Source organism: Dromiciops gliroides, chromosome 1 (assembly GCF_019393635.1).
Source record: "Dromiciops gliroides isolate mDroGli1 chromosome 1, mDroGli1.pri, whole genome shotgun sequence".
Taxonomy (NCBI): domain Eukaryota; kingdom Metazoa; phylum Chordata; class Mammalia; order Microbiotheria; family Microbiotheriidae; genus Dromiciops; species Dromiciops gliroides.
Window position 1 is genome coordinate 510730035 of NC_057861.1, and position 17027 is coordinate 510747061.

Genomic DNA, 17027 nt, shown 5'->3' on the forward strand with positions numbered 1-17027 from the left:
AATTGCTTTATAATTATTATTTCATTTTATCCCCATAGCAAGACTGGGAGGTAGGTGGCTGTTACACAATTTCACAGACGAGGAAACTGAATCCAAGAAGTATCTGAAGATGGATCTAAACTCAGGTCTTCCTGACTCCAGGATCAGCCCTTTATCCACTCTGCTCCCTAGCTGTCATACTTACATGGAAACTCATTTTTAATTGCAAAGAAAAAATCTTAAAGAACCCAAAAGATTTGAGTGACTTTATTTTGATTTATTTATTTGCTATTTTACCTTGTTTTGATAATGGTCATCTCATTAACTTCCTTCAACGTACAACTCAAGTGACTCTTCTTACATAAAGATCTTCTTAATTCCTCTAGGTTTCTTGAGATTAAATTATACATTTATAATTCATAAATTTATATATTCTTTATCTCATTTTGGAGGCAATCAGGGCTAAGTAACTTGCCTCGGGCCACACAGCTAGTATATTCTTTATCTTGTGTTCATATGGTATCCCTCCTAGCAGTATGCAAGAAATTTTATGCCAGGGACTTTTTCATTTTTTTTTCTTTGTATCCCTAGCACCTAGCATAGTACCTTGAATATAGTAGGAGCCTACTAAACACTTATTGAATTAAGTTGCATTACTGTAATGTACTTTTTTTTGGTGGGGCAATGAAGGTTAAGTGACTTGCCCAGGGTCATACAGCTAGTAAGTGTCAAGTGTCTGAGGTCAAATTTGAACTCAGGTCCTCCTGAATCCAGGGCCAGTGCTCTATCCACTGCACCACCTAGCTGCCCCTTCTCCCCTGTAATGTACTTGTTTAAAAAAATATTTATTTATTTTAGTTTTCAACATTTGTTTAGATAAGATTTCCAATTTCAAATTTTTCTCCCTCCCTCCCCTCTCTCCCCACTCCCCTAGACAGCAGGTAATCTGATATAGGTTATATATATATATATATATATATATATATATATATATATGTATATATATATATATATTAACATATTTCTGCATTAGTCATGTTATATGAGAAGAATTAGAGCAAAAAGGAAAAACCTCAAAAAAGAAAAACAACAGCACCAAATACAAAAGAAATAGTATGGTCCAATCAGTGTCCATATTCCACAGTTCCTTTTTTTTTTTTTCTGGATTTGGAGAGCCCTTTCCATCATGAGTCCTTTGGAACTTTCTTGTACCATTGGATTGGTGAAAAGAATCTAGTCTATCACAGTTGATCAACACATAATGTTGATGATACTGTGTACAATGTTCTCCTGGTTCTGCTCCTGTATAAGGAGAACTAAGTGAAAACCCCTTCCCCAAGCTTCAGCCTGCAAAGAGCATGGTAATTCTGAAAGCAGATGATAGTTATGGAGTAATTGCAGGTTTCTAGTTTACTTCAGTATAGTTGATTTCTATGGCAAATGTTTCACAATCCCTTCCAAAAAGTGATACACAAACTCTCTTATGATCAATCTGCATTATTAACATCTCCTCAACTTCTTAAGACTACACAATCAAGAAATCAATAAATCACTCCCTGATTTTTAATATTTGCTTATTTCTGAGGTGCAAATACTCACACTGAAAATTTAACAGTTGACTTTAGAGCTTTATTAGAAGCAGGCTCCAAAACACTTCTGGGTGTAGGTATGTTTTGTCTTTCAAATGGATTTTCTTTCTTTCTTTCTGTGGGGCAATGAGAGTTAAGTGACTGGCCCAAGGTCACACAGCTAGTAAGTGTCAAGTGTCTGAGGCCAAATTTGAACTCAGATCCTCCTGAATCCAGGGCTGATGCTTTATCCATTGAGCCATCTAGCTGCCCCCACAGATGGATTTTCTAAGATAATGCAAGTAAAGAGAATATGTCAATGGGTCATAGATCGAAATAGAATGCCTTATTTCTGAGCCTTTGTATGATATGTAGATTTAAAACTCAACTTTTAAAAAGGGTGGAGTGATACCAGTTCATGTGCTATATTTTTTTCTTGCTAGTTTTAAATTTTGGTATCATTGCCATTGTTGGTGACTTTAAATACTTTGCTAAAATATTTTGCTTTTAGTAGGGACTGAATTATAAAAATCTAATAAATAAATATGGGAATGGGCAAAAAGATAAAGAAAATGCTTTTTATTACTTAACTATGGTTGTACTTTGTTAATAAACATTAATAAGTGATAGAGGAAAAGGAATGGAAAACCATCAGGGATTGATAGGTCATATCAAAGCCTTGGAACCAGTGTGTGATGTGTTATTCATTCCATGTAGATGTTGAATTTTGAGTTTTTCCTAGATTATTTTGATGGAAAATATGTGTAAAAATATTCAGCCTAAAGTCAGAAAACTGTGGAGAACATGAAAAAGCCATTCTCCTTAAAGAACAACTGAAATTTGCATTGTTTCTAGGAAGCATCAGAATATTTGAACATTTTGACCCGGAGAAATGCTTTTTAAAAGTTGTTTAGTAAAGGAGATATCAGTGGGGTCCATGAGCTATGGATCTGAACATATTCTCATCCACTGTCACAATGTGCTTTGAACTTGGGATAGTGTTGGAGAGGGAGTTATATTTGTGTGGAGGGAGGTACTGTGTTTAAATAACTAAACTGTTTACCACATAATCCTTTTTCTATTCTAGCTAATAGGTTATTTCCCTATTCTTTAGGGAGATAGAAAAAAGAGGGTAAAATGGAGGTAGACTTTGACTGAACATTTCTAACCTTCCTTAGGTAGCTAGGTGGTACAGTGGTGATGGGTCTGAAGTCTGGAAGACTTATTTTCCTGAGTTCAAATCTGGCCTCAAATACTAACTAGCTGTGTAACCCTGGGCAAGGTATCTAACCCTATTTCCCTTAGTTTCTCATCTGTAAAACGATCTGGAGAAGGAAATAGCAAACCACTTCAGCATCTTTGCCAAGAAAACCCCAAATAGGATGATAAAGATTTGGACAAGACTGAGCAACAACAAACTTTCCCTGGTATTTTCTGTGAACAAAGAAAATGAAAAAGCCTGTAGTCATCTTGTCTTTAAACAGTTAATGAATGTGAAAAATATGTTAAACCTCAGGAAATGAGGAGCTAGTCATAGGGTTAAACTGAACACATTTATATAAATGGATATTTGAACCAGCTATAGACTTTGAAAACAAACATTTAAAGGCTAAAGTATTTTTTCCAGTCTTGCCTTCAAGCAATATTCTTCACTAAATGTTTTCTGTTTCAAAGCTGATGGAGCTCATTTCTGTGGTTGCTGAATAATTACCATAATATATCAGTTTAAATACTAGGATATTTAAAACCTGTTTTCATCTCATGTAAATGTGACTGGGATATTCCATACCATAGTGGAAGGAAATATTGAAAAAGGACCCCAGCCAAATGAGAACCAGACTGGTTTGGGAATTTTAATGGAAAGAAAAAATGTTCTTCAAGGAAGATTGAAATGGAACAGAAGGAAATCACATGCATCCTGTAGAAGTTTCCCAATGTATACTGGCCAAGAGGCTGATGAAGGCAAGGTTGGTATTTCCTAGAATATCTTTAGAACAAGTGACACAATTTCCAGCATGTGGTGGATATTATCACTGGATAAGAAGGTTTGAACATGAAAACTTGGAAGTAGATTTAGCTCTGATGTTCTTCTGGCCTTTTGCAACTACAGAATCTCCCAGTAGGCAATGTTCTGGGCTCCATCAGAGGATAGAGTACTAACCAGTATTTCCTGTCTGTTCCTCACCACTTAATATCAAATCCTCTCTAAATGGGAATATGATATATGCCTTCACAAAAGAAACCAAAAAATAACTCATGCACAGAACTTACATATCTTAGTGAATTTTTTTGGGGGGGGGGTTTGGTAAGGCAATTGGGGTCAAGTGACTTGCCCAGGCTCACACAACTAGTAAGTGTCAAGTGTCTGAGGCCGGATTTGAACTCAGGTCCTCCTGAATCCAGGGCCGGTGCTCTATCCACTGCACCACCTAGATGCCCCCTTAGTGAAAATTTTTGAAGGATAAAAATACAACCAAATGGGTCTTTGGTTGTGAGTAAGAGCTAGCAATGCAGCTCCTGTGGCTCTCCAGGATGCCTCCTGATAAGAGATGTGTCCTTGTACTGTACCTGTAGATTAAATTTTGTGCCAGTTGTGTCAGTGGCCAGACAAATTCCAAGTGACCGAAGATTTATTTTAAGAAAAGATAATCACACAAAGGGGTCTAATTTTGCTTGCCTCATAGAGGAAAAAGCAAACATAGGTTGGTGATTCCTCAGCAATCATCCAGTTTCTTAGAGACCATAAGCTAAGGACTGGCTAAAACTGGGGCGGTCAGACTTGAGGCTGGAATGCTTAACCCTTATTATTCTTGTATCCCTTTCATACATTTCCATAACCTTATACCAATTTATCAGGTAAGAGTAGAAATAGGCTTATAAGACAAAGAAGTCAGGAAAATAAAAATTCTGTATCTTAAAGGATATAACTTTAAAAAACACCCCATAGTTGTAGTTAATAATGTTTCAAGGAAAAAATGAAACCTTCATGAAAAAAGACAATAAAAAGGAATAAATAACAACTAGGTATATGTAGCAACTGATATCATTTATCAATCCATCAATAAAAAATTTTAAAGTGTCTTCTCCTAATATTTATTTTGAGCATCTATGTCCAGGATGACTGGTTTAATTGATTATAACCTAGCTAATAGGTTATTTCCCTATCCTTTAGGGAAATAGAAAAGAGAGGGTAAAATGGAGGTAGACTTTGACTGAACATTTCTAATTTTCCTTAGCTAGATGGTGCAGTGGATAATTTGCCACAGAGATTCATTCAATAAATGGTTAGGCACTATGCTGGGTGCCCGTTCCCTCCTTTTCATGGCCATATAATGGTTAATTTTTTCACAAATCAATGTCATTGGTCACAAAGAGGACTGAGAGAGAATGTGGCTGATTTGGAGAAGCAATTCTCACACCTTTTGGCCTTAGAATCTCTTTATGCTCTTAGAAATTATTGAGGACCCCCTCCAGACCCCAGTTTATGTTTAATTTGTATCTATAGCTTTTTGCTGCATTAGAAATTAAAGCCATCTTATTATTTAATTATCATTATTAATAATAATACCTAACATTTATATAGAACTTATTATATGCCAGCCACTATGTTAAGTACTTTACAATTATGATCTCATACGATCCTCACAACAACTCTAGAAGGTAGGTGCTATTATTATCCTCCACTTAACAGTTGGGGAAACTGAGGCAAACAGAGGTTAAGTGACTTGCCCAGGGTCATACAGCTAGTGTTTGAAATCAGATTTGAACTCGTCTTCCTGATCCCAGGCCTTGTACTTTACCCATTGTACCACCTAGTTGAAAATTGTTTCGATCTCATCGACCTCCTTAATGGGCGTCAGGGGGGCCCAAGTGTTCCCAGACTACCTTTTGAAAACATCAGATTCTGAGCAAAGTCATCAGCAATATTGCAAAATTGACCCAAGTTGCTTAGCCTCCTGAGGGTGGCTCCATGCTGTCACCTTTGTATACAGAAGAAAGCTCTTTATTACTAGGTAGGGAAAAATGCTATATTTCAAAATCAATGTTTACAAATTATATGTACACACATCCTTTAGACTGAGCTCCTTAAGATATTCTGGCTTTCTGTGTATACTTAGTTCTTAGCACAGCATCTTGTACATGGTAGATGCTTGATAAATGTTTGTGCCAGACTGATATGAATACAATACATTTATTGTATATGTATATGGATACACACACAGACATGCATATCTACTTACCCATGTGCCTTCCTATGTAAATATCTACCTATAGGCACAAATGGAAAGAGATGGACATTAAGTAACTGCCTTGTTTTTCTCTCTTCCCTTTCCCCTCCTCTCTCTACCAACTGCTCCAATTCAGTTCCCCTTAAGGCATAGGAGGAGAATGTTAGAAAACTCAAGATGATTTTTACCAATTACTGAAAATTTCCTTTATCAGATGGATCATATGGAAGGAACTTTTGGATATCCTGGCTTGACTACAAATGTTCATATAGCATCGTTCATAAATCCTTTCAATATGCAGCTCATTTAATGTGTCAGGCAACTCTGAAGTCAGACATGTTTAATTGCTACCTACTGTCAGTTCAGTAGGTCATTATCATACTAGCAATTTTTCAAATGTTCTCATCAACTGTGAAATTATAAAAGCCCTAAATGACCTGACAGAAAAAGAAAAAGACTGGACAGGCTCTCTGATATTGCCTGCTGTTGGGAAGGAGCTCAGTTATGTGAATACCTTCCTTATGCTTGATAGGTCTCTGGGGCAACTGCAGGAAAATGAGGCAAAGATGAAGACTCGGGGTGCAAAGGACACTAGTTTGAAGACAGAGGATCTGGCTCCATGGGCCACTTTTGGTGAATGCTACCTGTGTGACCTTGGGCAAGTCATTCAAATTCCCCAGCCTTGTCTCTAAAATGAAGGAGTTGGACTGGGTGGCTCTTTCTAGCTCTAGTTCGATGACCTTTTCTTCTAATTCACATTAGGTCGTAGAAGAAGCCAGGAAGGAGATAACTGCACAATAGCTGCAGTGGAAGGTTCATTGGACTTGGAGCCAGAGAATCTAGGTTCAAGTCCTAGGCAGCTAGGTGGTATGATGGATAGAGCACTAGGTCTGGAGTCAGGAAGATCTGAGTTTAAATCCAGTCTCAAACATTTATTAGCTGTGTGACCCTGGACAATTCATTTAACCTCTTCTGCCTCAGTTTTCTTAACTGTAAAATGTGGATAATAGCAATACCCACCTCCTACGGTTGTTGCGAGGATAAAATGAGATAATGTTTGTAAAACATTTCAAACAGTACTTGGCATATAGAAAGAACAATACATTCTTGTTTCCTTCCTAATGTTGACATTAATCTTGAGAATTCAAATGAGTTGCTTATTCTCTCTGAGCCTCAGTTTCCTTATCTGTAAAATATGGATTATTATGATTGTATCACCTCAAAGGACCATTGTACAGATGAAAGAAATTTCTATTTTCTGTTCTGCTAGAATTGAGAGGTTTAGAAAAAAAAATAGGGTAGCTATTTTCCCTGTCTTCTTGTTACTCTTTGCCCTTTTAAAAAATCTTTCTTTCAGTCAGTAGGACTAAAGAACTACCTTTCTTTCCTTAATGAAATCAGAAGCCTATTTCATCCTCCTATATCCTGCTATGCCTGGACCAGGACACTTCTTTATGTGAGTGAGTTTCTATTAATAATGAATATATGAAGTACAATGTAATTAAAAAAGAAAATAACAGTAAATATGCAACTCAGCTTTCATAGTTTTCCAGTACTGACAGCAGGGCAATAAATAACTTCATCATTTGGGAAGTACTTTACTCTCACAGCCATGCAGAGGAAAGGATATAGAGTGCTTCTTACCAGCTTGACCCCAAACGAAGAGAAAAATGAACCATTCTATTTTCACTCTATTTCCCACTCTAGACTTAGTATGTCTGTGGACAGAATATGGAAACTAGGGCAGGTCTGAGGGTGGGGAATATTCATTTTGGGTGAAGTTGGGTCAGGACAGCTGGGTATAGTGGTATAGACATGTAGTAACTGCTGCTGGAGAGGCTGATGGATCACTGGAACTCAGGAGTTCTAAGTTACAGAAAGAGTAAAATGGATCAGGTGTCACTAAGTATGGCACCAATGTGGTAGGGCCCCAGGAGTTTCAGGCTGTCTAGGAAAGGGTAAACTAGTCCCAGAAGAAACAGTCAAAGTGTTCCATGCTAACCAGACTTGGGATTGGGCCGATGAGTAACTACTATATTTCTAGCCTGGGAAAGAAAAGGAAATCCAGTTTTTTTTTTTTTTAAAAGGAGGGGAGCAGGATAGATGGCAAAAAGGAAAATGAGGAGGTACAGATAAGAGGAACAGATCTGATAGGTGGGGTGGTAATAGTTTCCATTGGACAGCTTGCCTATTTTTTCAGCATTTATAAGATGTCAGTAGAATGTAAGCTCCTTGAGAGCAGGGTTGATTATGGTTTTTGTCTTGGTATGCCTACCACAGTGCCTTGCATGAAGTGGGAACTTAAATGTTTGATGAACTGAATTCTAGATAGATGAAAGCTGGGATCATTGGAGAGAAGGGGAACATGGGCATCACTAGAGGTATCAGGCATCACTTGGACAATTGAGACAGGAAGGGAACTGAACTCATGATTGTAAAAGTAGAACAGTTTCTTCTCTAGGCGTTCTAAAAGTGGGGAAAGCCAGGAGAGAACTAATAATACAGGTCATGAGAGAATGGGATCAAGAACTAGAAGGAAGAATACAAGTCATTCCTTAATTGATAAATGGTCAAAGGATATGAACAGGTAGTTTTCAGATGAAGAAATTAAAGCTATCCACAGTGAAAAAAAATTAACTATCTATTCTGAAAAAATATAACTGTGGGCTATATGAAAAATATGACTATATGAAAAATTATAACTTTAGAAAAATTATAATTAGGCCTTAAGTCCTACCTCAGTTGCCATTCAATTGTAAAAATATTTTAGCTAACTAGCTGGCCTAATTTGGAGGGAATAATCTGACTGGAGGACTAATCTGGGGACTTTTGACTGGCTGGCTATCTGACTGCTATTAATTTAATATGGGTTGTTTATAAAATTTCCCCCACTGCTCCACTCCCAAATTGATAAGCAACAGATTAAGAAGCCTCTTAATTAAATAATCAAAGCAGAATTTATTTATAAAAATCAATGTAAATGATAAGGGTTAAGAAATGCAGATTATACAACCTGTCTGCTTTTAATATAATAATGGCTGCCTCTTGCTCCAGCTTTCTCCAACTTTCCCTCGTTTCTCCTTCACTCCAGCTTCCCTGCACTTTCACTCTTTAACTTCTCTCTCACTACCTTAGAGATGAACCCCTGAAAAGCCCCTTACTTTGTACCGCTCCTTCCTCTGTCTTCTCCAACTTCCTGTATTGTCTCCCCCTGTTCTCTTAACCTTCCAGTCTCCTCGTACCCTCCTAGTCCTCTGGAGTCCCCCCTCTGTTCGTTCCTCCCTTGCTGTCTTAATCTTCCAGCCTCCCCCCTTCACTGTCTCACTAGCTCTCCCTCTGTCTCTGTCAGCCCCCTTTTTATTAACCTGCTCTCAGGTGAAATTCGGGGCTGGCCACCCTGGGTTGAGCAAGCCCGCAGCTGGGGCTGGGCAAAGCAAACCCTGACCTCCCTGAGCATTTTCGTGTGCCTCTCCACTGTGCACACAGGTGCGCAGTGCCCCCTCTCCTGGGGTTTTTCGTCTGCACAGCTTAGTCCGGCTCAGAGAGAGAGGCCACCCCTCCCAGCTGAAATGGAGGGGGAGGGGCCCTAGCCCCTCTTATACAGAAAAAACAAAACCAAACCCTGAGGGCCCAAGGCTTTTTAATCTCAGCCCAAAGGCAGGGTCCTGAAATCAAAATAAATTCCCACAATAGTAATAAGAAAAAATGCTCTAAATCACTGTTGATTAGAGAAATGCCAATTAAAATAACTCTGAGGTACCACTTCACACCTATCAGATTGGCTAATATGACAAAAAAGGAAAATGATAAATGCTCTAGAAGGTGTGGGAAAATTGGAACACTAATGCATTACAGGTGGAGTTGTGAAGTGATCTAACCATTCTGGAGAGCAATTTGGAGCTATGCCCAAAGGGCTATAAAATTATGCATACCTTTTTATCCAGCAATGACACTATTAGGACTGTGTCCCAAAGAGATCATAAAAAAAGGAAAAAGGACCCACATGTACAAAATATTTCTTGCAGCTCTTTTTGTGGTGGCAGAGAACTGTAAATTAAGGGGATGTCCATCCAGTTGGGAATGACTGAACAAGCTGTAGTACATGAATGTAATGAAACACTATTGAACAGGGGAATTTGAGAAAAACCTGGAAAGACTTACATGAATTGATGCTGGGAGAAGTGAGAAGAACCAGGAGAACATTGCACACAGTAACATTAATATTGACAATGATCAGCTATCATGGATTTAGCTCTTCTCAGCAATGCAATGATCCAAGATAATTCCAAAAGACTCATGATGGAAAATATTCTCCACATTCTGGAAAAGAACTATAGATTCTGAATGCAGATCAAAACATAGTAATTTCACTTTTTGGTTGTTTTTTCTTTCTTGTGGTTTTTCCCTGTTGTTCTGATTCTTCTTTCACATGACTACTGTGGAAATATGTTTAACATGATTGTACTGTATAACCAATATCAGTTTGTTTGCTTTTTTAGGGAGGGGAGAGGGAACGGAAAGAGGGAGAAAAAAATTTTCCCCTCATATCAACAATTTATTTCTGCTTTTCTTGTTTCATTTATTTTTATCATAAAAATATTTTATTATTTTCTAGTTACATGTAGAGATAGTTTTCAACATTTGTTTTTATAAGAGTTCTAGTTCAAAATTTTTCTCCCTCCCTCCCTTCCCTCCCCTCCCCTCCTCCCCAAGATAGCAAGCAATCTGATATGGGTTATATATGTACAATCACATTAAACATATTTCTGCCTTAGCCATGTTGTGAAAGAAGAGTCAGAACAAAAGGGAAAAGCCTCAAAAAAGAAAAAAACAAAAATAAAAAAAAGTAGAAACAGTATGGTTCAATCTGCATCTAGATTCCACAGTTCTTTTTTTCTGGATTTGGAGAGCATTTCCCGTCATGAGTCCTTTGGAATTATCTTGGACCATTGTATTGCTGAGAAGAGTTAAGTCTATCACAGTTGATCATCACATAGTGTTGTTGATACTGTATACAATGTTCTCCTGGTTCTGCTCACCTCACTCAACATCAGTTCAAGTAAGTCCTTCAAGTTTTCTCTGAAATCTGCCTGCTCATCGTTTCTTACAGCAAAATAGTATTCCATTATATTCATATACCACAACTTGTTCAGCCATTCCCCAATTGATAGGCATCCCCCTCAATATTCAATACTTTGCCACCACAAAAAGAGCACCTATAAATATTTTTTCACATGTGGGTCCTTTTCCCTTTTTATGATCTCTTTGGGATAAAGACCTGATAGTGGTATTGATGGGTCAAAGCATATGCACAGTCCCATAGCCCTTTGGGCATAGTTCTAAATTGTTCTCCAGAATGGTTGTATCAGTTCACAACTCCACCAACAATGCATTGATGTTCCAATTTTTCCACGGCTTCTCCAACATTTATTATTTTCCTTTTTTGTCATATTAGCCAATCTGATAAGTGTCAGGTGGTACCTCAGTATTGTTTTAATTTGCATTTCTCTAATCAATAGTGATTTAGAGCATTTTTTCACATGGAAATAGATAGCTTTGATTTCGTCATCTGAAAACTGCCTGTTCATTGACCATATCTCAATTGGGGAATGACTTGCATTCTTATAAATTTGATTTAATTGAGGGAGAACTTAAAATCTTACAAAAATGAATTTTGAAAACTACTTTTACATGTAATTGGAAAAAATACTATTAAGATGTAAAAAAAAGGAACTAGGAGGAAAACCTAGAAATCATCTTAACCTACCCTTTCATTTTACAGATGATTAAAATGAAATTCATAGAGGTGTCCAAAATCACATAGGTTACAGTAAATGGTTGAGCCAAGATCTGAACCTAAATCTTGTGCCTCAAACTCTAGGGTTATTTCCACTACTATTTTTCATGGTCCAGGCATTGTGTATGAAGAAAGTGTAGTTTTGTACTCATCAATTCTGAGGTTAGGGTTGATAAGACAGATGCTGGGTCTGGGTTTGAGATAACCCATGAGTAAGGTCCCAGTGGGGAATCATATTGATGGTGTTTTTGAAGAGCCAGCATTAATTGCCTAGAATTGTTCTGTTTTCAGAGGAGTGGGATAACTCATGCTCTAAATCAATTACCTGAAATGGAGCCAGAAAAAAGTAGAATGTTCCCTAGATTTTGAGGTAAAGCTTTTAAGAGACCTGATTCCTTCTGTGATGAAATAATGGGATTTAGCAGATACTCAAAGACCCACCTGGATATTAATCTAGACTGATTGAATCAAGTGAGAGTGATTGCTGATTAGCCTACTTCAAGTTAATTGGATTGTAATCACACCTGGCTATCCCTTAAGAAGGTATTGTTCTCAGAAGCTAGACTGTGAACTCAACTTGAGAACACCTTCAAAACCAATGGATTTGGATGATACCAACCAATCAGCTTGAAGCAGTGTGTAAGGACCGCCTCTGTTCCAGACCTATAAAAAGCTTCCACAATCAGCTTGCTAGAGAGTTCCTGATTAAAGCAGGCTGGTGATAGAGGACTTGAGGAGGAACCAGATGAGGCTGGAACTCTAGACTAGGTAGGCCTTCTTTTTCTTAACTTTCTGAACTCCATGTGAATACCTGTATGCTTTTAATAAATATTTAATGCCCAAAGACTGGTACTGAAGCTTTTTTATTTAAGGCGATCATACAATCTAGATTTTAAACATCACACTTCTAATTAAGGAGGAAAGGTTGGAGCCAAGGGTCCAGAGCACAGTACTTTTCAAGGTCTTGACTACAGGGAACTAACAAAACAACCATGAAAATACTATAAAGAACTAACAAATTTATGATAAAAATTTGGCAGCAAATAGTGTTCTAAGGGTTTTCCCTGTTCTTTGGGGAAAATTATTGCTAATTTTATACCACCTAACTATAATTTTTATGTATAGCTTTGTATGGTAATGCAAGTACTTATCTGGTTGCTCATGTTATTAATATTATTTTTATGTGTCTATATACTTACCAGATGACACTACTTTAGGGGTAGAAAAAAAAGTCAAAATGGAAAAAGTCTGAGATATGATGAGACAGGAATTTCTCAGGTACAAGGCGGTGAAAGAAAAAGCTCATGAATGGTATTTGTAACAATCTTGTTTTTGTTTCTTGTTTTGTTTTTATTTAAGACTGATTTCTTCAGTTTAGGGAACTCCCTGTGAGGAAAATACTTTCACCAATCCATATTAGCAATTTTGGTTTGGAACTTAAGAGTTTCAGAAGGTTGCTTAAGACACTGCAAGTTAAGTGATTTCCTATCATCAAACAACCAGCATGTATCAGAGAGAGGATTTGAAATCAGACTACTTTGATTCCCCTCTATTCACTCTGCTATGCTGCCTCTCATTATAACCTGGTTTATTTTTCTTTAAGACTATATGTTGGGCAAATCACTTAACCCCAATTGCCTCAGCAAAAAGAAAAAAAGACTATATGTTGTAAACATGTTACCAAAAGAGTATGGAAGAATCAGGATAAAGAGACAGAGGGAGTATTCATTATTTTCAAGTCTGACACAACAGGATTCACCAGATACCAATAGGAAAAGGAAATATCCATAAGAAGAACACAGTCATGTAGAATCAGCAGGGACCAAGTCAAGACAATCGTAAGATGAAATGAGTCACCCACAGATAAATAAGTTTGATGGTTACTAGGATGATAGAAGAACCCTCCCAGCTGGAGTTTGGACTATACTACGCTTATTTGTGGAATAGAGAGGAAAAACATTGATTAAACTCTTATGCTTGGATGCCAGTGATATAATTTTGTTCTTATTCAGTTGTTTTTCAGTCATGTCTGACTTTGTGATCCCAATCAGGTTTTTTTGGTTTGTTTTGTTTTTTTGGCAAAGTTACTGGAGTAGCTTGCCATTCCCTTCTCCTGCTCATTTTAAAGATGAGGTAACAGAGGCAAATAGGGTTAAGTAACTTGCCCAGGGTCATACAACTAGTAAGTGTCTGAGGCCAGATTCGAACTCAGGAAGATGAGTCTTTCTGACTCCATGCCTCGCATGTTATTCACTGTGCCACTTAGCTGCCCAAAATGATATGATAGTCATATATATTTGCAGATGTGAGACATTCAGACCTTATGTTTGCATTACATTTAGGGACAAGTAAAGGAGTTCTTCCTGTTTCTTGTAGGGAGATGGCATGTAGTTTTCTGAAAGTGAGGCCTTTTATCCAGAAGAGAAATGAGAGTTGAATTATACATGTGGAACAAGCAAGCTTGTTCCTCACAAATTTAAGCTGGAGATAGAGGGAAATATTACATATAGTTAATATAAAATTGGTGCTATTATGAAGTTTATAGCCTACTAGGGGGATGGCATAAACATCAAAATCTATGACATATTATTATAGTGTAGGTAAGTGAATTAAAGAATAGAATGCTATACAATTCAATTTTCTCTTACGTGGGTATTTTAAATGGTTGTTACAAGACTTATTCATGAGCAGAACAAGGAAAATTCCAAAGATCTCTATTTTTTTTGTGGGGCAAAGAGGGTTAAGTGACTTGCCCAGAGTCACACAGCTAGTAAGTGTCAAGTGTCTGAGTCCAGATTTGAACTCAGGTCTACCTGAATCCAGGACTGGTGCTATATGCACTGTGCCACCTACATGCCCTCAATCTCTATTTAAAAAAAAATTATAGATTATTTTGACTTAACACACATATTCCAAAAACCTCTCCAAACTTACCTACTTACAAAACATTTCCTGGAAATGTTAGCTTATTGATTCTTTTTTTTTTTAATTAAATTAGCAAGCAATTATTTTCTCTCCCTCCCAACCTCTACCTACTATGGGCAAAAAATAGGAAACTCCCACAACAGATATGTGTAGTCAATAAAAGCATAAGCATGACCTTGTCATTATTTTCATATTGGTCTCTCCCACCAGTACTCATAGGATCCTGAACAGAGATAATTGTAAAGATTGAGAATGTGAAATGTACTGATTTCCTGGAGAATGGATCTGAAGTGATCACTAAATTCTAGTCACTCTTTGAGAGATATCTGAGGAAAAGAAGGACTTGATAGACTGAGTAAGATAGACTACCCCAAATAAGGCATATGTTAGTATAAGCTTGAAGTTTCCTAAGGCAATGGTTATAGTTAGTAGGTGACAGACATGATGGCTATGGTATGTCCAGGTCTACCAACCATGATTACAGGGTGTTTTTTTTTTTTTTTTTGGTGGGGCAATGAGGGTTAAGTGACTTGCTCAGGGTCACACAGCTAGTTGTCAAGTATCTGAGGCCGGATTTGAACTCAGGTCTTCCTGATTCCAGGATCGGTGCTTTATCCACTGAACCACCTAGTTGCCCCCTCGATTACGGTTTTAGCACTCATTAGAATCAATTCTAGCCTAATGGAAATGTACTTCAAACAATAATTTGGGATCCAAAACCTGTACCTTTTGAAAGAGGTCTACATGAAAATAGGGTCACTGAAAAGTAGATGGTGACTCCCTAGTACCAGAACAATATCTAAGCAAGAAAACAGATGTGTTCTCATTGTCGGAGTAAAGGATGTGCCTGAAGGTCTACTCATTGTATCAACTTCATTGCCCTATGACCCTTCTAGTAACAATTTAAGATGATTCCTTTATCTGTGATGGAAGGCATCAGCAATCATCTGAATCATTTAGGTTTCCCTTATAATGGTGGTACAGAAGGAGATGTGAATGTGAGTAGACTACTGGAATTTGAACAAGAAAACTGGAGTGGACAGTATAACATGTCACATTCAAGGTATATTGGACTTTCTGTTAGGCAGCTAGCAATTCTTAGTATTGGATTTATGTAGTAGATACTACATACATAGATTCCTATTGCAAAGGAAGACAGAGGAGGCCTTTTTTGTCTTCTGAGCTGGATTTTGTGAATTTTAGAGCATGTCTCAAAGCAGCAGGGGGATACCTGCCATTTTCAAATACCTGATGGAGAAAGAAGTTGGAGTTGACTTCAGGCTATGATAGTGACATGAAAGTCTTTATTCATCTCCCATGAATAACAGGGGAAAAAAAGTGCCACATGAAACTATAGAACCAAAGAACAACACAACAGACAGCACAGTCAATAAACATTTATTAAACACTTTTTGCTAGGCTAAGTGCTGGGCTAAAAAGAGAGGCAAAAGAGAGTTACTTCTTTTGAGGAGCTCACAATATAATAGGAGGGACAACATGCAAATAAGTTATAGATACAAGCTATCTACAGGATAAATTAGAAATAATCAAAAGAGAGAAGGCACTGGAATGAAGAGGGACCAGTGAAAACTTTCTATAGATGGTAATATCCAAATTGGGACTTGAAGAAATCTTTTGAAGTCAGGAGACAAATATGAAATAGACCATTCCATGAATGGGGTACAGACAGTGAAAATGCTTGGAGTTGGAAGATGGAGAATCTTTTTTTCAGAAACAGCAAGGAGGCCAGTGTCACTGAATCAAAGTAAGTGTGTGTGTGTGTGTGTGTGTGTGTGTGTGTGTGTGCGCGTGTGTGTATGGGGTACAAGGAGTAAGAAGACTTAAAGGTAGTTGAGGAAGGGGCTGGTTATGAAAGACTTTGAATGTTAAATAGCATTTTATTTGATTCTTGAGATGGATTTCTTAGGATTAAAGAGCATTAAGATTACTGGCTATACAATTTATTTAACAATATGGTAAACAATAAAACAAAGATAATTATTTCTAAGATATGAGCTATGAGAAAGATTGCAGGCCATTCACTTCTAACCTGATATGCTCAATTCATGAATTCACCCATCATTCAGTTTTCTTAGAATATCAGTTGAAAACTCTTCTCAAGAACTCTCTTCATAATGTTTCTTTGTGAGATTTAAAGTTGTTCTCTCAGGAAACAGCTCTGATGGTCCTTTATTTCTGTGCTCTTATATACTCTCCACACAGCTCAGTTAATAGTCATTTCAGAGTGACAGTTAAATTGCTAGGATCCTTAAGATCCCATTCCTTTTAAAAGCTATATTAAAAATAGCCATAGTTCCTATAGGAGTGGCAATTGAAGGTGGTTTTAATGAAGGAAGCTGAAAACTGTGTCAGCAGACAGGGCTTGTAACATTGCTTCCAGTTCTTGGTCCTAGGCCAACTTTGATCCCAGGTTAGGACTTTGGAAGAAGGCAGGTCTTAGTCCCAGGTAATCTCTTATATAGAGACCCCAGGGCAGGTCATTTCTGGCCTGCACAGGGTCAGGATCTA